Source organism: Numida meleagris, chromosome 3 (assembly GCF_002078875.1).
Source record: "Numida meleagris isolate 19003 breed g44 Domestic line chromosome 3, NumMel1.0, whole genome shotgun sequence".
Taxonomy (NCBI): Eukaryota; Metazoa; Chordata; class Aves; order Galliformes; family Numididae; genus Numida; species Numida meleagris.
In genome coordinates this window covers 8,666,303-8,689,472 of record NC_034411.1, presented here as the reverse complement: position 1 = coordinate 8,689,472, position 23,170 = coordinate 8,666,303, and the positions used below count along the sequence as shown (strand labels likewise).

General features: G+C 40.3%; 1 protein-coding gene across 2 annotated transcripts in view; it reads right to left on the bottom strand.

Moving 5' to 3' along the window:
* Positions 1-23,170, bottom strand: part of FBXO11 (F-box protein 11) — a 64,145-nt gene that overhangs the window by 34,411 nt on the left and 6,564 nt on the right. The window lies entirely within an intron of this gene.

Below are 23,170 nucleotides of genomic sequence, written 5' to 3'. Positions count from 1 at the left end.
TGTTCTCAAGCATTTACCTGTAAAGCTTTATACGAGTTGTATTATGTAAGAAGATATAAATATTTTATTGAAATTATTATTTTTTTAAATTAAAGGGTCAAAACCTGTGCCCATAAAACACCATGGGAAGATATGCTGCCAACCTGTTGAGATGACAGCTCCCATTACTTTTCACTGCCAAGAACTGCAATGCCTAAGAAAGGAAGAGTAAAGCTTAAGAGAATAGAAAAGGAAGATACACATGCAAAAAAAGGACAGAAATGAAGATAAACTAACTTAAAGAGAGCAGAACTACATGGCTGTAGTTCTGTATTTGCACCTACAATAATTACAAAAACATGAGCATCTCAGTAACAAATTGTCAGCACCCCCAAAGAAAAGAAGGAGAAACCACCACCATTTTTCTTTAAACAAAAACAATCTGGGAGTGAGCAGTTAAATGGGTGTATGTTTGAGCAGTGCAATAGAAACTCATCCTATGTCCTTGCAAATCCTCCCAAAGAAATGTCAAACTTCATTTGAAAGCAGATACAGTAGCAAAAAGCAAGAAATGACTGCATATATGTAAGGTATTCTACTCCTTCCTTTAGAGAAAAAAAACCAACAAAACAAACTCCTTACACAAATGGAAGCTTTCCCACTAATTCAGGACAGCACTTAAGGTTTAGTTTGTATTATGGATTGCAAATCCATGCAGTCTGCAGTTTGGAGTGGAGATTGCGGAGGAGACCATTTTCATCCAGGAGCCGTCGGAATATTTAACTCATCTTCAAAGAGAAAACCACTACCTGGGAATACCGCAATAAAAAAAAATCTCAACAACTGAGGAAAACAAAGCGCAAAGGCAGAACAGAATGGTTCATTTGGAAGGAATCTACAAGGGTTACAGAGTCCAATTGCAAGAAATGATCCACTGAAGCAAGACCTAACATCATAAGGGCAAGAGCATTTTACGGTCTTTCATGGTCAAGCTCTAGACGAGGTGTGCATACACCCCCACCCACTCCCCTTCGTTTTATGTTTAATGGTAAAAGAAAACGTTGAACTAAGAAGTAAATGAGTTTACAGCTACTACGAGCCCTAAAACTAAAGACTTTGATAAACACTGGTAATGCCTTTTAATTATCATTATGTAAGTCCTGCAGTATTTTTCAAACAATATCCAAAGCAACTTGACTCATGCAGATAGAACTGAAGAGGTGGCATTTTTGTAAGGCTCAGATGGCACAAGCCAACAAGAAGGAATAATCTCCGACAGGACTCAAGGCTGTTTGGAACTGGAAGCAAGAAAAAGATTCAGAGCAATCTCCATTCTGAGTTGCAGGCACCAGCTTGGAAAGGGGACAGACCTAAGGTGAAAAGTGCATGTTTTCAGAAAGACTCCAGAAAGATCAGACTGAATGCCATACGGAATAAAGTGATTCTGCCTTCTGGAAAGCCACAGCTAGACAAAATAACCATTACTGACTGCTAGGATATTTTAAGCATACATACAATCTCTAAGCTGATAGTAAACCAAAGATATCTTATTCTCTAACACTATCCAAGCTTATTGTAATAGTTTATTTGATAAACAAGCCTTAGTGTGTTCATACGTGGCACTTTTCATATATGAAGACAATTATTTCTGTAGGAGGACTAAAATTCTTGGTACTCACATAAAGCAAAAAAAAATCTTTTTGGAATTTACGTTTTAAACTTTTAAACATCAATAATCAAATGAGACAGCTTATTACTCTTTGGAATTAGGTCATGCAGTATAAGATAACATGATGACCTAAAAAGTGTAAGAATAGATCGGATTGATGCTCAACTCTATTTTTATTTGCTCAAAAGCTTGTGTTTTACAAGACATCTATTTTTATTTACTTTTTTTAACCACAAGGAAGAAAATAATAACTCTACAGAGTACTTAAGACTCAGAATATTTTTTCTGTTATTCTTTGGATGCAATGGAAATTAACTTATCTAAGAATCCAATCTTTTCTCCAACTCGGCTCATAGTGAAGTTCATTACATCAATCCTTATGTAGGTCACCCAAATCAGATGAGAAAGAAAGCATTCTGACAAAGGTCTGCGAGGTCAACTAGCACTATCAAAATGCTGAATATTAAAACACAGCTTAAATACACAAGGCAAAAACTTAAGTTCTTAGAACTGGCACAAAGCAGACGAAGTGAAAGTTGACAACTGGGAAAGAAACTGGCTGCAAGCCCAAAGCTTGTCCCCAGCTGTATTTCTTTAAAACTTATGGACAGTCACCAGCAGCTATTCACATCCCAGCCTCGTCCACTAGGGAATTCATAGTCTAAAACCATCTACCACAAAACCATGTGTGGACACTAATTTAAAAACCCACTAAATACTATGATGAATATTTTCCTTTTCAGAAGCCAGGAAAAGAAAGCGTTAACAAGGATCTGATGGAAAATTCTGGTTTCTTTCCAGAAAACATCCCCCCACTCTCCCCATTGTACTAGTAGGGTAAAGACAGAAGTTAAAAACAAATACATTCTCATGTGTATTTTTATTAGACACACAGAATAATTGTGCAGGTGCCTGTGTACTTGGACAGCTTGCTGGATAACTCGTTTTAGAAAAGGGAGGAAAGCTTTCTTAGATCTAGCAGCTCTAATAATCGGCACTGGCAGGTTTCAAACAATAGTACCAACAGACCAGAATAAGATAATTTTTTTCCTTTGGTATGTTTCCCCAGCTGATAACAGTATTACATCAAAGTAATAAACAGAACTCCAGGTGGCTGCTTTACAATTATTTTATTAAGAGGAGTTCCTTTCCTGCTACACAGGCAGCTTGACTCCTGCTCTGAGAAGCTTTCTTTGAGAAGAGACAAGGATCCCTTTTTGGATGCATTCCTTGTTAACAAAGCAATACTTTCAAAGCTGTGGCCTTACTGCATGGTTCCTTGATGATACTGGGAAAAAGCTGACCAAGTAGATTTTAAGGATGCAAGAACACAGTGTTTAAGCACTGTATAAGAAAGGCGCTTAGAAGCCCATCCTCATTACATTTCTACCAGTTGAGAAGGTCATCCTCCTCTTCAGCTTAAACACGGCAACCTTCAACTCATTAAAAACAACACGGCCGGTGACTAGAATAAAGACACCCCAAAAACATACTATAAGAGGTTTGTGTGTTCTCCTTTTATTCTGCATTACAGCTGACCACATCAACTGTTCTGATCAGCCGCCACATTTTAGTTTCTGGCTGTGCTTCAGTGTCCCCAAATGCCAGCAAAACCAAACCTTTCCTCCTCATCTTCCTCCCAAGAAAATTGCCACCTTCCCAGGAAAAGGCATCTCAAACAGGAGATCTAAAACAAACAGGAGGTATGAGACAATAAATTACTCCGAATAAGCACAGAGTAGCTGAACTATTAAGCAGAAAGGTCACCTTCTTTAATTACACAAAATCTGGATATTAATGATATCCATAAACTACAAAGACTGAATTTGGAGTTTATAAATAACACTCCTTAGCGCTGCTAAAGAACTAAAGAATGCACGTGTCAGGTGGGTGTTTGTGTGCGTGTGTGTGTGTGTGTGCGTGTGTGTGTGTGTGTTTCTGGTATCTTAAAAACAAAAAGAGGGGGAAAACACAGTACAGGAGTGAGCAATTCAGTGAGAATGCAGAGATTTTACTTGAGGTTATCTATTTTGAAATCTCAAGTTTTCTATAGCCTAAAACTGATCCATTTGCAGAGATTCTCTTGCAGTGCTCAGGAAGCTAGAGAAATCTGTCTCCCCTTGAAATGACAGGAAAGTTTATGTGTAATAAAACAATCCACATCGCTAGGAATCTCATTATGACAAACACTATTGCAACTATTCAAGCGTAACTCCCATAAAGCATAATCTCAGGGCACAATCATTTCACCCAACTTTCAGGAAATGAAAGCCTCCCACAGATCTCTTTGCCATGAACCATGTCTGCACAGCACTGCTGTAGCACTGGCAGGGGGTGGTGGCAAAATCCCCTGCTACTACCCCTAGGAGCAGATTTAGAAATGCTTGCCATGCAGAGCCATCTGCCCTATTGGGACTCTATCAGAACTGACTGACATCTATCAATACATTGGCCCAGCTGGAACCCAGTTATGTCAAGGAGCAGTGATATATACTGAACTAGGAATTTCCTAAGGTTCTTTAAAATAAAGAACAGTTTCTGAGATGCCTACCATGACAACTAAAGGCAGTCATCAATCTGTCTTGCAGCAGCAAACGAGCCAAGAAAAAGAAAAATTAAATCAAGACATAAGCTGAAATATTTCCGAATTTGTTAGACAAATAGGTGGAGTTAAGACAACAGATTACACGCAAATGAAGGAGTGTTCTGGGACCCATTAATAATTATTGCAGAAATTCTGCAAGTGTCTGGAGAAGTTTGCAGCACAAATTTCCCTTCTGACTAGAAAAATCAGGGAAGGTATGCAGCTATCTTTAGACTTTTGAGAGCAGCAGCCTAGGGTGATTGAGAAGGCTTCCTACTACAAGAGATTTCTTTTGAGAGACAATACATCTCTTCATGGTTAAAACAATAAACAGAATAGAAAACAACTGTGACAACACAAGTTTGGGCTCTTTTCAAGAATCTAGAGGTAAATCTCATCCACTTAAGACTAGAAAGAGGAAAACTTAAATTGGGAAGTGATTCGCCCAGAGTTATGTATGATATATATTTGGCAACAAAGCCAAAAGGCAAGCGAGATGAAAGACCAGGCAGTTCTTCCTGTGTGCTGCAGGTGAGATGGGTACAGCCAACATGGTGTTTACCTCTCTAAGCAGGAAGAAAAAGTAGACTGTTAGTGCATCAAAGCTTACTGGTTTTGGCTGTCATTCCTTTCTATCTGTATCTCACTATTATGTTACAGTAAAAGAGGAAAAAGTAAAATCAGCCATCAACATAAGCACTCTGTATGATTTAATACTTACTTAGTTACTGCAGGAAAACAGGACTACCACGAAAACAGCACTGTTTGATTAATGGGTTTTTATGGATCCCTGATAACATTTTCATATAGTTTGTTGGCTTGTATTGTTTCTGAAGGCTACACAACTTTTTTTTCTTTTAATCCCTACTGGTACAATCACATACCGTACACCAAGAGAAGTTTCCAAGTCGTATTTCGCTGCAGTTGCCATTTACCTAAAACCACTGGTCTAGGAAGAAGCAAAGGGCCACCAATGGACTCACACCCTGTAACCTTGACATAGCAGGGAGGGAAAAAAGAACACTGAGCTAACAATACCCATGGTTCTGGATATCCAACAGCACGTCGCTAGGAAAAGATAACAGTGTGAGCTGCAAAAGGTAGAGTATGTATTATGCTGCTACTTCTGGCTGTTTCTCATAATTCACCATTACAGTGATACTAAACACACACACTGCTTCCTTCTCCCTCACCCACAGCCCAAGTACTACCATCAACATTCAGGCCATTTTGAATGTCACAGTGGAAATGGAGAGTTAAGAATTACCACTATTTGAACAACCTGACTAGAAACAGTATGCTGAAAACCTGGAAACACTGCAGACCAAGGAGGAGGAGAAGAGAGGTGGGAGGGGAGGGGGGAAATCAAAGCAAAAATCCCCCTAAATTACTGTTGTTTTATTCACCAAAAGGGACAGAATCCCTATTGCAGGGGTATCTGTTTGTAATCTGACTTTCAAAAAGGGCATTCGATGATGATTAAGACAGCAACACACACAAAAACAAAGCAAGCCTCATTTAGCCTTGGCTCAATCAAAAAGCATGTTGTATTTAACATAGTTTGGAATGATCCTGCATTTTTTCGAAGACTTGCTTCTAAGAGCACGCTCTGAGTCAGACGTATCTGAACACTATTTACTCAAAACTTTTCAAAATGCCTTTCCCTAGTATTCTATTACTTGAATTACAAACTCCAAAGTGCCTGACAAAAGCAGGAAAGCATGGCTCTGTTTAGCTGAAGGGAAATGACTGCATAAAAACGGCATGGGGAACTACAGCAAAACCAAGCAGCATCACTCATTACTTATTTGTTAGCATATGTGTTATTAAGATGGGTCATGAAAACGAACACCAAATTAAAAAATAGCATCGTAGCTGGAAACTTCTGATTTGAATCTAATTTTGTTAATGACAGTAAAAATGAAAAACCACCATCACCAGTAAGTACTTTGGAGGAACAGCCAACACTTCTTGAGAAAGCAAACTGTATAGAATAACCAGCCATATTCAAGCCTTCTACTCCAGGAGATAAGTCTGAAAAGGTGTTCTATTCTGTTTTAAAATACTAGCGCATCATATAAATACAAATTAGAAGAACATTATGTTCTGTCTTCCATCTCCAACGCGTCTTACAAAACAAGTGTCAGGAAAGCTAGAAACAAAATTATGTATTTGAGGCTCAAGGAAGCTGCAGTACAGAGAGGATTTCTTCTTCCTTGCCCCGTGGAACAAGGATCCCCGAGCACCTCAACCCAGCAGTTATTATGGCAGCTACTGAAGCAGCTAAAACTACGAAGTATTTGCAAAGCTTCAGAGACTAAACCAAAACACCAGCAGCCACAACTGCTACATTACGTGTCTGGAAGAGGTGCAAGAGGTAAAAGCCAAACTGTATTTAACTTTTTTTTAATGTTTTTTTTTTTTTTCAGCAGCTGATTACTAATTTCTTTAAAAATAAAATCTGAAGTAAAAGAGCAGAGGCGGCTTAAATTAAGAGTTTTCAAATTGAGCTGTGTTCGCAATGAATTCTCCTACGTTTAGACCTTTGCAGGTGATGCCCTGTATCTTGATGAACTATATTTAACTACTGCCTGTATCTTGGAGAAACTGTTTTTCCTGTGGTCTCGATCTGGCCAAAGCTCTGTTTTAGTAAGCAATATAGAAACATGATCTGATGAAGAAAGAAATAATTGCCAACAGCTTCAACTGCAGATTTTTTGATTTGCAAATGAGAGGTGCTTGTAATTTGTACTTCAAATTTACTCTTAACAGCATTAAGAGAGACAATGAAGTTCAAACAGGCAGCATCAGCTTGATTACATGATGCAAGCACAAGTCACAGAGCAGAATACAACTACTAATTTTTCCACATTGTCTAAGACATCCAGAGCTAAGTGCTGGAAGTTTTCACCATGTTGTTTTTCATTCCTCTGCTGCCTTTTCCATCCAGTCTCTGCATATAACCATAGCAGAATCCTGAACTTCTTGTTAAGCAGATCCTCATTCTTATGCACCCAACTTTTCATTTTGTTTAACACCCGCAGTTCTGGGAGTTCACTCATTTTACAACACATTTTATCTAGAAAACTGAGCACCTTAATCCGCAATGTCTCCTTTCATGTCTGGATAGTACCATCACTATCGATCCGCATTGCGTATTTTCTCTCTGGCACATACACAAAGCACGGTAATTAGAGGACAAGATACTCTGGCGATTCAGTGGACTAAACATATGCAGGAAAAAGTAAGTGAATCATTAAACCCCTTCTCTGACTTTACGTGCATTTTCTGAATATTTTTGAGGAGGGAACAGTTTATCTGGAAAATGAATGATAATATTAAAAGATGTCAAGTGTCCCCAGGGCAGCTGCCCTACTGGGACTCCTCCGTCCCGTGACGAGTGCTGACTCCCCTTCTCCCACTCCCTCCCACATTCCCAACTGTTCCACAAGCCTGTGCCACTCGATCCTCTCTTATTTTTTCAGAAACACTAAGAAGTACTGAACAAATACATACAGTCTGGAAATGCTGCTCTTTGCATGTTCATAGCTGCTGAACATTCTTCTACAAACAATTTTGATTATATATACAAAAGCATATCATAGAAAGAGAGTCATGTATATGGCCTAGGAGCAGTTCCAAGCACACTGATCTACCAGAAAGAGTAAGCATCTCTCACTTAACCGAAATAATTTTACCTGGTGCATCAACAGACTGGTCTGGTCAGTCACAATAACTCAGTTGAGGAGGGCTGCCACTAGTAACTTATTGCTGTTTTTAGGTCATCTAACTATACCCTTAAAAGGCTGCAGGAAAAAAGAGTATTAAATTAGGAAGGAACACCATATTGCAAACCAGGTGGATGGCTAACAAGCCTTCTGGTAAGTTCTGTGTAACAAAATCTTATAGATAATATTTGAACGGTTTGTCCTCCAAAAGAGATAATTATCTAAAAAATGAAAAATAAAAAACCACCAACCCAAAGACTTCGTTGGTCCAAAGCACTGTAAAACTTATCTTACAAGTGTACACAAGTAAAGGGGAAAGGCACTGAGACACTGGAAGGATTTTACAAGCAAATAAATAAATAAAATTCTATCTGAAGATAATGAGATGCTTCTTTACTGTGTGGGTGACAGCACTGGCACAGGCTGCCCAGACAGGCTGCACAGTCTCCTCCTTGGTGGTCTTCAACTTTCATCAGGACATGGCTCTGAGCACCCTGTTCTGGCTGGCTCTGCTAGACCATGGGGCTAGAGTACGTGGCCTGCAGAGGCCCCTTCCAATCTAAACCAGTCTGAGATTCTGAAGAAAACTTCAGCACCTCTCTATTCCCTTCTCCTCTCTGAGATTTTTTAAGAACCTCAGCCAAAGCTTGTTCTTGGCACTCTAATTCTGAGTTATCTTAGCATCCTGGCATGAATGACCAAATCAAAGTACCTAACAAGAAAACTGGCGTCCCAATAATCTCACAGCTCTCTCCAACAGCTTGTTAGGAGCATGGCCATGTAGTTAGCAAAAAGGGAAGTCACCATCAGAGGGCAATTAAATCATTGCTTGACTTCAATGTGCTGAACAGTCAGGTAACCACTCCTGCTGAACACATCAAAAAGTGACGTTTAACCAGCATACAACATCTGTTTTTCCTATTTCCTAGTCTAGCAAAAACAAAGAAGCTCCAATCCAATCCCAAACTCAAGTACTACGAAGAGTGCTCTTCAAAATAATACAATTTCTCTCCTGCTTCATTCACCTGGAATAATGTATTTACAACTACTCCGTCTTTAGTACACCATCTTTGAATAAACCTGTAAACATTTTCCTGGTTCAAAAAGAGACAATTCACTCTTTACATATTATTATTTTAGGCTCTCAATGTCTAAAAAAAATAGGAAACGCTACTGTGACAATTCATGTCTCAAGGGTCACAAAATTGTAGGGGTTGAAGGGACCTCTGGAGATCATCGAGTCCAACGCCCTGCTAAAGCAGCTCCCTACAGCAGGTCACACAGGTAGGCATCCAGACAGGTCTTGAGCATCTCCAGAGGAGACTCCACAGCCTCTCTAAGCAGCCTGTTCCAGTGCTCTGTTACCCTAAAAGTAACAATGTTTTTCCTCATGTTCATATGGAAGTCTCCGTTTTCCAGTTTGTGCCCACTGCCCCTTGGTCACCTCTGAAACTAGTCTAGCCCCATCCACTTAACACTCGCCCTTTAGATATTTGTAAGCATTGGTGAAAATCCCCTTTCAGCCTCCTCCAGGCTGAACAGTTCCAGGTCCCTCAGCCTTTCCTCCTACGGGAGGTGCTCCGGGCCCCCACTCATCTTCATGCCCCTCTGCTGGACTGTCTCTGGAAGTTCCGTGTCCTTCTTGAAAAGGGGAGCCTTAAACTGGACATAGTGCTCCAGATGTGGCTTCATCAGAGCACAGTAGAATAGGAAGATAATATATCTTATCACCTCCCTTGCCCCGCTGGCCACACTCAGATATGCACCCCAAGATACCACTAGCTTTCTTGGCCACAAGGGCACACTGCTGGCTCACAGTCATGATCTTCACAACTGCAAACTCAAGCATGCTAGAACACACTGAAAAACCCCCACAACTAAGATCCATACCAGTCAGAAAACCAGCGTAATAATATATTTGATCTTCTGTACCTCTATTCTAAATTACAGTCAATTTGCTAAAAGTGAAACCACATGCAATAGCTCTCCCTTACAAGGTATGTTCTCAAACTAATGAAACTACAGGCTGTACTAAGATGGTTACATAACGCCAACGAATTAAATTTATTTTCTTTGCCCTATTTTCTGTCAGTCTTGGTAATCATCACCCTGGTTTCAGCTTCGTTCATTGAGTGATCCTGTCACAGTCTCACTCGTTCCTTACTTACCAATCTGACACACCTGCGAACTACTAAATTGTTCCACTGCTACTTATATGGAAGAACACCTAGCGAGACAGCCATGTTAGTCACTACAAACACAGAGCAGGGAGGGAAACCCAAGCTTACCCTGATGAGCTTTGTAGGCAGGTTCACAAGCACAACTGGAACAGCAGAAGATAAGCACATTAATTAATAGACCCTTCCCCCCCCCTCGCTCCCCACAGGCATATACCAGCATGTCGACCATGTAGTTTTGCGATTACATGAACAATGTTCACTTCTCTTTTTCCCTGCTGGCTTGCTAACAGAGATAGCCACAAGTAATCTGGAAGGATGGCCACACTGGTTAAAAACCCTGCTCTCAAAGACTTGCTTGAAACGGACAGAGCCAATTCAGAACTGGCTGCTGCCATCTCAAGATGCTGTACTTGATTCATGAGCATATGAATGATTAATGTTTCCCAGATGTATGCCAGGAAGGTTTTAAAAGACATTGTGACTTACATTCTTTCAACTGCTGCTTTTTTCCAACATCATTGCTACACAGTGGAAGTAGAATAGGTGTTTTATATGAACTCCTTTGAATTTAAATACTACTGAAAACTGCTGGTGACAAGAAAGAAGGATCTAGTGAACACCAGCTTCCAGTGTTAGATCTGAATTAATTTACCTTCTGCCAAAGCTTAGGAGATCAATTCAGCACCAGAAGTCCTTCATTTCATTAAGTACATGTAACTCATTTTTCTTCACTGGACTTGCAAACTATGCAGAAACAATTGTGGTCATTAATCCATAATTGAAATTCTAACAGAACAGCCACTTTTCCTCTGCAAGATAACAAAAGCATCTTGATGCCACACAAGCCATACGCGTGTTTCAGAAACCTACAACCCCCCCAAATGTGTCTGGATAGCAGTTAAGCTTGTCAAGAGCATACACATCCCATGGTTTCACTGCGCTCTCAAGGGCTGAACAAGCAAGCATTATTCAAAACCTGCAAAAGGTGAAGTTTCCAGACAGCAAGAACAGAAGGCTACTTTGAAATACAGATTACATCTTGAAGAACCTCATCACTGTATAGTAGATGGCTAACAGCATTTTCCCCTCTCTACCTGCTACATGTCAGAGCATAGCCCACCACTGATGTAGACTAACAAGAAAGGAGCATAAACATTTTTGTGCATCTGTCAAATGATGACTAAAACTAAGCAGTCTGATTTGATGCTCAGGATTCAATCTTTGATGTGTAATACCTGACAGTCAGTGAATTATTTCTTGCCAGTGCTGTGTTAATCTTTGCTACTGGCACAGGATAGGAAACAGGCCAGAGCCAGAACTATGATAGAATGAATCTTCATTTCCAGTTTATCAGCACAACCAACATCAGCAGCAGACTGATGCACTCAACTACCTACAGTGATATTCTGGAAAAACGTTATTGTGGCTGGAAGAGTGCAGCCACAAGCAGAAGTGAACAAGTAAATGAAACTAATCACTGTAGAGATGCACTTCCTTGAAGAGGTATCTGAGGCGTTCCTTAAAAGTGTAAAGGAACAATTCTGGAAAAAGACACTTTCAGAAACATTTCCAGGAAAAACAAACAAACCAACCCAAATCTATTTATAACTCAGGCTCTGAAAGGACCTACAGGAGGTTCCATCTTTTGTTGATGGAAGTTTAAGATCTCTATCATAAAATAGGTATGCATTTCTGCACACAGATGCTATACAGCAATAAAAATAAATCTTAAATACAGAGAAGTGTCAGGGCCTACTTCATCTTGCCCCTTTCCTTTCAACTTTCCTCCATGATTTGGTCTTGGAGAACTGCAGTGCTTCAGAGAACACTGGTCAGTGCCAACAATTCAGCTCCTATCCAACATTAACCATCACCTCTATAGACAGGAGGTTTTCATTGACAATTGCCTTGAAGGAAACCTCACTAGAGTGTCCAACTCTTTTGAGAAGAAAACCTCTTTGGAGCATCTACAGATTGACTGTATACTGTAGACATTCTAGAACTAGATGATCATTAAGGTCCCTTCTATCCCAAGTCATCTATAATTCTAAGAGTCCTGTAGAGTTCAGCCTTAGTACGAAAGGCTCACAAAACTTATCAACTGTTAATTACACTCCATCCAAAACAGCAGCCCTCGACTTCTACTCATTGTTTTTGTTTTCCCAGTAGCAGAATGGGTATAATGTAGATGTTCTGATATCTATCAGGGATATTTTACCATGTGTACAATGATATTTGTGGTGTTTTCAATTGTATTCCGTTTGACAACACAGATTAGACATCTTTGATATATTAATGCTTAACATAGCCACTGAAAATTGACTAAAAATGTATTCTATGCCAGCTTGAATTCTCAAGATGTTTATTCACAAACTATGTTTACTTAAAAAAACTAAATCGTTTCTGTTCCGTAACAGTAGAATAAACAAATAAGCAGTAAAAATACCACTATTTATTCAAGTAACATTAGTTCAGGTGCAACTTGTCTGTGTAGAATAGCTATTAGAACTGATTTTTAGGAATAAATCTTCAAAATATTAGCTTTCACAATGCAACAGGCCTCACCATTCTGAAGACATGGCTAGCATTAATTCAGCAAGAGCTGTAAATCCCTTTCCAGGCCTTTTTTTTTTTTGCTTTCACTCCCCAGTATGAAGACCAAAGAATTCCACACCACCATTTTCCTTTTGATACCCTTTCTTCATTTTTTGCTTACCTTGTCCTCACATACTGTAACAGAAAGCTGTGAGAAGAATTGTTATTTGTTTTAGAAATCTGATGCTATTAGCTATCAATCATATGGAAAAAACAGTTACAACAGAGGCAATAACAGCGATGCAAATAACTGCACGAGGGGACGGAAGATGATGCAGAAGGGACACCAGCCCAGAATACTGAAGGGAATCCACCCGCAGTACAAGTGATGAGACATTCTCCTATGGAGGAGCAACTTAATTATGTCTCACATGAGTACTCTGGTCTAAGTTGGAAATGGAAAAAAAAAGTAGCCAGAGTTTAGGCTATAAGTAAAACTACATTAGACAGCAATTTAAAATAAAGTTCTATAAGGAAGAAGTTCTCCCCAGTTTTCCTGAATAGGGGGTTGGGATGAGGAATTACTCTATATAAACATATAAACCCCCATTTTATGGTAGTTTCTGCTCTAGTTCCATCTGAAGAAACTATTATTCACACTTTCTCCCCAGCCTACCAAGTTCTGCTGGTGCTAAGTAAAAGTTATACATCATGCTAATGCCTTAACTGATTTGTAGGCAATACAGCAGTCCATACTAAAGAGAAAAGGTACATATGCAGACTGAGAGTATAAGAAATGCTTCAGGATGACATAAATAAAGTCCTTAAGCCTGGTTACAACCACTAGATTTAGCAGTAGCAGTAACTCCAGGCTTTGCATATAGGGAGGAGGCTGATGGTTCCTTTCAACAATGTATATTCATTACTTTTAATTAAACATACAGAGCAGCAATTCACATGTATTGGGGTTCCTATCTGGTACAAAGAAAAGCATATAACAATAACATATTCGATATTTTCTGGATTAAATGCACTAGTTAAAAGCAGTTATGAGAGTGAAAACAACAAACATTTATAATCACGTAGCTTTGGAGAGGGAATGCTGTATTTAGAGCTCAGACTAGCTTTACTGCCAGGCAGTAAACTGCTGAATGCATATAATTAAGCATACACAAAACAGTACTACACTAACAAGGCTAAGAGCAGCAGTGAGGGAAAAGACCAGAAACTTGCTACTTTTTAGCAACTATATTCTGTTAGAATCATTCACTCCATAGCGGTGCGGTGTCTTAGAAAACATCAGCATTCCTACGAAAAAATAAGTGAAGAGCTGCGAGGTAACAGGATTTGAAGAATGTGTTAATTACATTTCACACTCAAGAGGTACTGCCCCCAAATTTTTAAGGCAGATTTTTAAGCTAAAGAAAGCCTTTTAAAACTAATTTTCGTGTTCTTTATAAAACAAACAGAAAGGAGAGTAGCTTTCCTTTAACAAAAAAGGAAGCAAACAATTGTGGCTACAGATCTGAAAACCTTCAGCTACAAAAGTGAGCCAGCAGCACACACATGCAGCCCAGAAAATCAACTGCATCCTGTGCAGCATCCAAAGAGGGGTGGCAGCAGGGAGAGGGGACTGTCCCCCCTGCCCTGCCCTCGTGAGACCCACCTGGAGCACCGTGCCCAGGTGTGGGGCCCCAAGCACCAGAAGGATGTGGAGCTGTTGGAGCGGGTCCAGAGGAGGCCACAAAGATGCTCAGAGGGCTGGAGCACCTCTACTATGAAGAAAGGCTGAGGGAGCTGGGCTTCTTCAGCTCCGGACAGACCTCAGTGTGGCCTTCCAGTACTTGAAGAGAGCTTATAAATAGGAAGAAGACTGATTTTTTACATGGTCTGATAGTGAATAGGACAAGATGGAATGGGTTTAAACTAGAAAAGGGGAGATCAAGGTTAGATGGTTAGAGGAAGTTCTTTACTTGGTGAGCTCCTGGCACTGCTGCCCAGAGAGCTGTGGATGCCCCATCTCTGGAGGTGCTCAAGGCCAGGTTGGATTGGCCCTGGGCAGCCTGAGCTGGTGGGGGGCAGCCCTGCCCATGGCTGGGGTTGGGGCTGGGTGGGCTTTAGAGTTCCCTCCAACCCAAGCCATCCTTTGATTCTATGAAAGTGGCTAGTATGGAAGAGAATCATACAAAGTTAAAAACTTCTAGAATCAATTCAGAAACAAAATCACCAATGACTTAATACAAACACCAAAAAAAAAAAAACAAAACAGAAAACCTTTTTTTGATGCCCTTAGCAGACAAATACAGAACTGCAGCTGCTTGAGTAAAGAACAGTTCAAAATGAATTTTTCATCTTCTACAAAGTGAAACCCTGCTGTGAACTTGTGCTCACTGTAAAGACTGAAGAGCCCCGAATTCCCAGGAAAGAAAAGACTAGAGATGAAAAGAGGGGAAAGAAAAGAGTTGTGCCATCACCAAATTCTCCCCACTTATCACCATAAATGGCAGAGACAAGGGGCCAAGACATAAAACAGAAGTTAAATGCCATTTAAAATACATATGTATATACCAGCACTCCACAGCTTTTCCTCCTCCCTGCCCCACTTAATGGGACAGCCTCATACATGATAGCATGCTTGCCAACAAAACTGTTGGAAATGCATCTTTTAGGGATCACGGTATGGGAGTACAAAGATCAAATTCAAGGTAACTAACTCATGGATGTGAGCATCTGAAAATCTAGCCTATATATCTGGCAAGTAATTTATCAGAAGCAATTAGACTGAAAATCATTTTGAAAGTGGAACTGAACTTAATTTTGCCAGGAAGAGAATAGTTTATCACTAACTTTTCCAGTAATTACAACTGCCATTTTTCTTCAGTTCATTATAATATTTTTTTTGCTTTGTTTTTTAAAAGTCAACTATATTTTTCAGATTGAAAAATACAGAATTAAATTTCCTTTCCTGGGCATTCTTGAGGCAATCATTCAAGACAAATGTTACAGTACACCTGAAAGAAAAAAAAAAAAAGTTGTCAAAAATTTGCTTTCACCTACCAAATGACATGATTTAGGTGGACAGCTGTACAAAGGGTTTGATTCCAGACTGTTTGTTCCCTGAGCTACACGCACCAACAAGGAGGTGCTCCAGACGTGTCCTACTGTGTGTTTAGAAGGCTCCACACTCAAGCCTGTGGGCCCTACCAATTATTTCCAGACACTGTAAACGCACAGTCAACCCGGAGATAGATTCTGAGACCACCAGAATGCATACTGACTTTGTGCTGGTGAAAAATGTTAGACATGTTCCCTTTAATAGGCATGTCCTCTGCTGGACATGCTAGAAAAGTGGGGAGAAGCGTTCTCCAACTACCTATGGTGCATCAGTTACCTTTCATAAGCCGCCCAGTTTTTCTCAGACAAAGTGAAGTCATCAGTGCTTTTTCCTCTTGATTCAGCAACGTGTCCAACCCTGATTAGCACCATGAAGAGGTCACATGCCCTTACTCAGAAACCCGTAAAAAACCTATCAGAAACAGTTATCTTAAGAACCAGTGCAAAATCTCAATGTCTGAATTTTTCACAAGACGTTTTCCCTAGGTCAAGTCTCAGTGTATTTCCTTCAGTCTTTGTGCTTTCACAAATAACACTTTCAGTAAGAATACAATTTTTTTGCACCATATGTACGGCTCAGTGCGCCCAGAAATACACCTATGGCTTGACAACTGTCATGACTGCTATGTCTTTAAACTGCAAAAAGCAGTCTATAAGAAGACAGAATGCACATTATATGAATTTAATTTATTCTCGCAGAAATGCCCACTTTTCCTCTTGGGATTTTAAATTAATTGCACAAACAATTAAGGCAACCCCTACTCTCTTCCTTACTCACAAACAAGGGCTCTGACTGACACGTAGTGGCAAATTAAAAAAGTCTGCCAGCTGAAGCAAGCCTCAACCCTGCCAGCTGCCCCTTCAAACACAAGTTGTTACCCCAATGACAGATGGCCATACAGCTCCTGGCAATTCAAGAGCAGCTCCAGGTTTCAGCCTAGCATAATTAAACAACCCAACTGCAGTCCCCCCTTACCTTAATATGCTGTCCTGAAAGATCAAAGCACCATCACAACCAGATTTGGAGCCATTCAGTGATCCTCGCCTTGAACAGGGATCAGCTGGGAACGGGATGAATCACCAAGAGCAACAACCCCCACTTCAACCACCTGATTTTTTATCCTGGGACAAACTGAGCACTAAAATAAGACAGGTACAGAACCAAGAGAAGCAGCGTAGTTTCCAAACTACAATACCAACTACAAGAGCCTTAAAGCATCAAGCTCAGCGTTGTGCTTTGCTAAGGATGCGATTCATAATCAAGGGAAACCGGTTTAGGACTACAGCGCTGCCAGAAAAGACGGAACAAGCCTTTCCCCACCAGCTCCCTTACAGAACATAAAGTGTCTGTACAGATGCACTGGCACTACAATCCATGATGGAAGGAAGGCAGAAACAAAATTTCGTGGCATTCTGAATCAGACTGCTTAAGCCAATGAGGCCATGCCTACTGGTTTTGCTTCCCACTGCTGGAGTCAGAGCAATGGCGCTTCATTACATCAGAGGCGTTTAACGATGGCAGCTACAGAACTACTGGAAGACTACGTACAAGACACGGGTGCACAATGAGCATCCGAATCAGTAAAACAAGGGGATTCCTTACCTGAACCTGAAATTACAGTGGGTCACAACTATAACCACTGTAACAAAAGGGTGGGACTGGAGACATTACCCCACATATATGTCACTGAATCCCTGAACAGTTCCTTTTTGTATACTCTAAGAATTTACTTAAGAAAAGAATTTCAGTGAGGAGTCAGAAACCTTCTGGACTAGGAACTATCCCTTATCCTAACTCCATCTACTGCATTACTACTACTGGAACTACTGAAAGGAAACCACCACTGAATTACCCCTCCTGCTTTACAGAAAGGGTTGAATATGCACAAACGCATGAATCAATCTCAATATTAAGAGGAAAAAAAGGCCAACTTTTTACTTAATTTGAACCCCCACGAACACATTAAGGCTCTCACTGCAAGAAATTTTCATCTGTATATGGAGGCTACCAGATAGGTTCGGACAGAGGGATGCTTCAGAATTTTGCCTCCACGCATATGAAAGATATCTGATTTGGGGGTGGAGAAAGATATGCCTTGAGAAAAAATTAGGAAATTTATCACCTATGTGTATTTATTAAAAAAGATCCTTTTTTTTTTTTTTTTTTTACTGATCTGCAAGAACAGCGCAAGCAGGATTTTTGGATGCTACTAACCTCTGTGCTTTTGATATTCTGATCTATACCTTTTTCTCTCCTTCTCAAATCAAATTTTGATTGCAGAAGGTACACGAACTAAAAACTTAAATCTTGTAATCAAAGATGAAAAAAATAATAGTTTGCTGAAACATATTTGGCCACTTCTGCAGCACTACAGAACTGGGGTCCAGGGGAGGCAACAAAACAAGACAGACACCTTCTTCATATCCCATAAATCTTAGGAATGATAAAGTAACCAGGCTCAAGCAGTTCCCCAGCCACCATAATGCAAACACAGTATTTTTTATTACTGCAAATATTACCCTTTTTCCCAACAGGACACTATATACAAGCATTAAGAAAAATCATAGTCAACATTTAACACCCGAGACGTATGCAGAATTTTACTGACTGCACTGGCAGTGGAATGTCACAAAGATACTGGCACAGATGAAATCTTTAGTTTCCTCTTACTGCTTCAAAGTTGTTCATTATGACAGCAGCAATTACTTCCACCTCTCAAGTTATATGAAAAGTTGAAAAATTCTGCCCTCCTCAGCCATTAGAGTAGTGCTTTGGTGGACTGTGTCTGTTTACCAACACTGGTAGGAAAGGAACCAGAGGTCCAACCTTGCTGGTAAGGGCGATCAAGAGGGTAGCATCCAATGTGTATTCAGCCTGAAAATCATTGTGCCAACTCACTAAGTGTTTCAGCCACTACTCACCTGATTGTATAATGCTTCGGATTTTGCATATGAAAAGATACACTGGCAGCTCATAATGCCTGAGATCATAAAGAGCACTAAGGAGACTGAAATAAATGATGCAAGCTATGCAGTCTGTCACAGTCTGACCACGAAGATGATAATTAATCCATTCTTAAAGCATCTGCGGATGGCAGGTACTGCTTGGCGTATCTTTCAAATAGTTAAAAACCACGATTTTGCCATACACAATCTATTTTTAGCTTCCACTATATTAAACGGTGTTGAAGCAGCCCACAGCAGAGTGTACGCTCATATTTTCCCATTTTCATTCTTGCCACGTTATCCAGATTTTTACAAATAAGTTAACATTTCCTTTATACTTGCTTTTTATTTCCATTCCAATTACGGAAGCTAAAGTTAAGAGCAATACTAAAGAAGTCCCCAAAACGTAAAGTGCTTCTTTCAACAAGAATACGGCCACTATATTTTTGTTTCAAGATATATACTGAGTTTCTTTTGCATATAACTTTTTTTTTACCTCTTTTGCTGCATGTAAAAAAGAAAAATAGGTTTAGATGCGAGTTGTCAAAAAGCATTATTTCCTGCTCACATTAAAAATGAGCTTGATCCAAGCTCAGACGTTCAGCAGTCACTTAGACAAAATGGGAAATGCTGCAGCACGCTGGCATGTAGTACGATGACTTTATCTTCAGAATTCATTGGGCACTCACAGAACCTAGTTGGGCATGTCCTTTTCACTTACTTAAATCTTTATATTTACGGTAAAATTTGACCACGGCAAACATCCACACTGATACGGTCAAGTATATTAACAGATTATTGATCGTGAGCTGCTGATACTAAGAAGTTTGGCAAGACACAAAGGGGTCTAAACTCATGATTGAAGGCCACCCGAAGCCATTCAGCTAGTGTCCTTTATCACAACCATTCTAATTCCTCTTCTAATCATCTAGACTACAACAGTAGCTCATGCCATTCATTTCCTGGCTTCTCACTGATGTTCAGCTAGCCGAACAGCTTCTCAATTTGCATTGAAGGAGGTTCTCTCAGCAGTGCCCTGAAGCATATGCCTTAAAGGCCCCATTACAATGCACCTTTGCAGAGTTAAGAATGATGCAGAGGAAACACCAAATGGATCAGAACCAAATGGCTGTTCTGTAATAGAACACCCACTACTCATTTGCACTTATTTGCACTTTCTGCAGCCACCTTAGAGACCTTCAGCTCTGCAGCTTCCTGGAGCTCAGCCATCTTCTCCCACTATCAGCCATCTCTCAGCAGAGACAGTCACATTCACTTGCAGGTCAGATAACGGTGCAAGTGAAATTCCACAGTAAACTCTGGTTTATTTTGAATAACTGATCTTGAATAACTGTTTGAGGTAAAGACACAGAACATTTCTCCAAGAGGAAGATGGTCACAGATCTTATCACCTTCATAGAAAAAATGGAGAGTCACACCTTGACAAAGTCTTACAGCCATCTAAAGCAGCTGTCCAGACACCTTCAAAATGGCACCAGCTTAAGGAAACAGCAAATATATGGTTATTACATACACTTCAAACCAATGGTCTGTGGGGCATCTTAGTCTTTTTCTTTCACGATAATCACAAAATACTTATTTATCCAAAAAGCATCCATTTTGTCCTCAGTTCTTAGTAAAATATTTTTTTTTACATGTTAAAATGATTGCAACAGAAGTTTTGCCACACTTCTGGAGTATAAAGTTTCTGTAATCAACCACAGCCTACTCTAAAGTTATGTTGATAGATCACCTCCACAACTATTTGCTTCTCAGAGGACTTCACTCAGCACCGAGGCCTACTGCACCTTCAGAAGACTGAGCTCCAAGTAAAGAGTTGCGCTTTTCTGCTCATTTTCCCCATGTACAAAAAAAAAAGCCCTTAGCAATTGTACCTTTTACCCAGTACCCCTTCAGAAATTCTCATCGACTAGATAACAATGAGTAATGGGAAGGAGGCTTCATTTGTCATATACACTACACACAGGATCAGCAGTGCAGTAGTTAACTGATGGGATTGGCCTGGGGGAGAAGGGAAAAATGCCTAACCGCTGAGAAGCATTTTGGCCCATGCATGTTTCAGTAGTACTTCATATTCTTAATAATTATTGATGAAGCAGATTGGATAGCTATGTATTTATTGTTGCGAACTCAATGTTCATGTAGCAACTAAGCACTGAGAAAAAGTATCTTTCATGCCAATTCAGACTGAAGTCAGGTGCCATTTTGTGCTCAGTGACAACCTTCCAAACAGTCAGGATTTCAGTGAACTTTGAATCAGAACATGCAGAAGGCACTACAGCAGCAGTATTAGAATGACTGTAATTGCCAACCATCTTCTAAAAGAAGTCAAAGTAAAACCTACCTCTGTAAATACAACTATAGCAAGATACTGCAAAACAACCTATGCATTGTAGTGCTTTACAATGTGCTCATAAAGCTTTCGTAAGTTTTGCCAAAAGAAAAACACACCTAGTAATTAACAACATCTGATTGATTTTCAGGGTAATATCTGTGTAGTAATCATTCCTTCAACAAGTATTGTCTCAAAACAGCAACTACGCAGCAAACAATGGCAAAGCCCTCATCTCGCTGCTATACAGACACACACAACTAGCTTGGAGACAGAAACTGGATTATTTTTTTAGCCAAGGCACTCCAGCAGGTTTAACAATCCACGTGGAGAAGGGAGTGCCTTGAAAGAGCGTAATGAAAGAGGGTCAAGCTAACTCAAATTACCTTCCATTTGCCACAGGCTAAGAGCATACACATGAACAATTACGGTGCATCAGATACCACAGATCAGCTGACATATGGTAACCTGTCATCCTGCAATAACCTGTCCAAATACAAAGATAGCTTGAAATTTAGACCGGCTGCAGAGGTACAGACCAGCCTTATACAGAAAGCAGAGTCCGAACTCCGTAACTTTTGCTTCTGAATGTATAAACTGAAAACACAACGGAACAGAATCCACAGATCAGAGTCCTTAAGGCAAGCAGGCTGTTTCCTAACAATACAAACTGGGATGACCAAAAGGAAATACTTACTGTAACATGACCTATTCATGCTAACCAGCCCCTCAGTGTAAGAGCATGCACACAGCATGATGATCATGAGACTGCAAGTTCAGCTCTTTGTTGGTCTGGACAGTGGTTATTCAAAACAAGCGCAGTAATACCAATTACGGTTGTACATTTTGCCTTGTAATGGTAATTCACAGTAGAAGAAAAAAAGAATGTACTTCCTAACCTCATTCCCAGAAATGCTTGTTTCCCTGTGCAGCTTTCAGGAACTACAGGAAGACTATCCTTCCAGCAGCCCATAACTCAAAGAACTGCTCTCAACCCCCAGCACTTTCCAGCCATTGCCATGTCTCTCTCAATCCAAGAGCAGTATCTGATATGAGGTACAGTTCATCTTTAAAAACAGTTTTTTTGAACAATTACAAAAAAAAACAACAACACAATCATTAAGTAACAGCATTAATTCAGACATACATGAAGTCAGTCAGGATTAAAAAAAAAAAAAAGAGGAAAAAAACCTGTTAAGTATGTAAACACAAGACTGATGCTTGGGTCTGGCTGGGATGGAGTGAGCTTTCCCCACAGCAGCCCACATAGCACCGTGCTCTGCACAGACAGCACAGCGATGGTTTGGCTATGGCTGTGCAGTGCTGGCACAGGACCAGGTCCAAGATTCTTGGATCCCCCACAGCTGGGAGGCTGGGGGTGCACAAGAGGTGGAGACCATGGCAGCTCACTTCAACCAACCAAAGGATATTCCATACTGTATGGCATCATATTTAGCAATAAAAGCTAGAGAAGGGGAAGGAGAATGGGAGGGAGGCTGTGCACCAGTTAGAGCTTGTAGAGTAAATCAGTACCTCGACTCCCCAGTTTAAGACACTAGGAGAGACCCAAATGAGCCCAGCAATGGAATGCAAGCTTCAGGCTTCTATTACAATTAACAGTAACTTGTATTCTGGTTTTGTTATATGTATAATAGCACATATCTTAGAACAAAACCAGAGTGGCATTTCCACAGTTCCTACCAAAGGGATACGACTATCACCATGCACTGCATAGGGCCACAGTCTCCCATGCCAGCCAAACCAACATAACAGTGAGCTGTGACATCATCACACAGCAGCCCTGCTCCCTTCTTCTCATTCCCACTGGCAAGAGCCAGTAAAAGGCAGGGGATAAAAACATGTGTTCAGAAGCAGGAATGGTGGGATAATCCCTCCCTCTAGCAACCAGGTTCTAAAATAACTGAGCTATCTTGTCCAAACGCAGCTAAATGAAATACCTCAGAGAACAGAAGCAGTCCTTAAAAGCCCACTGAAAGAACCAAATGCTTTGCAAGTGGTTATTTGTTGCTTGTGTCCTACCAGCTTCTAAGAAAGGATGAACAATGGTAACATTTTAAGAGC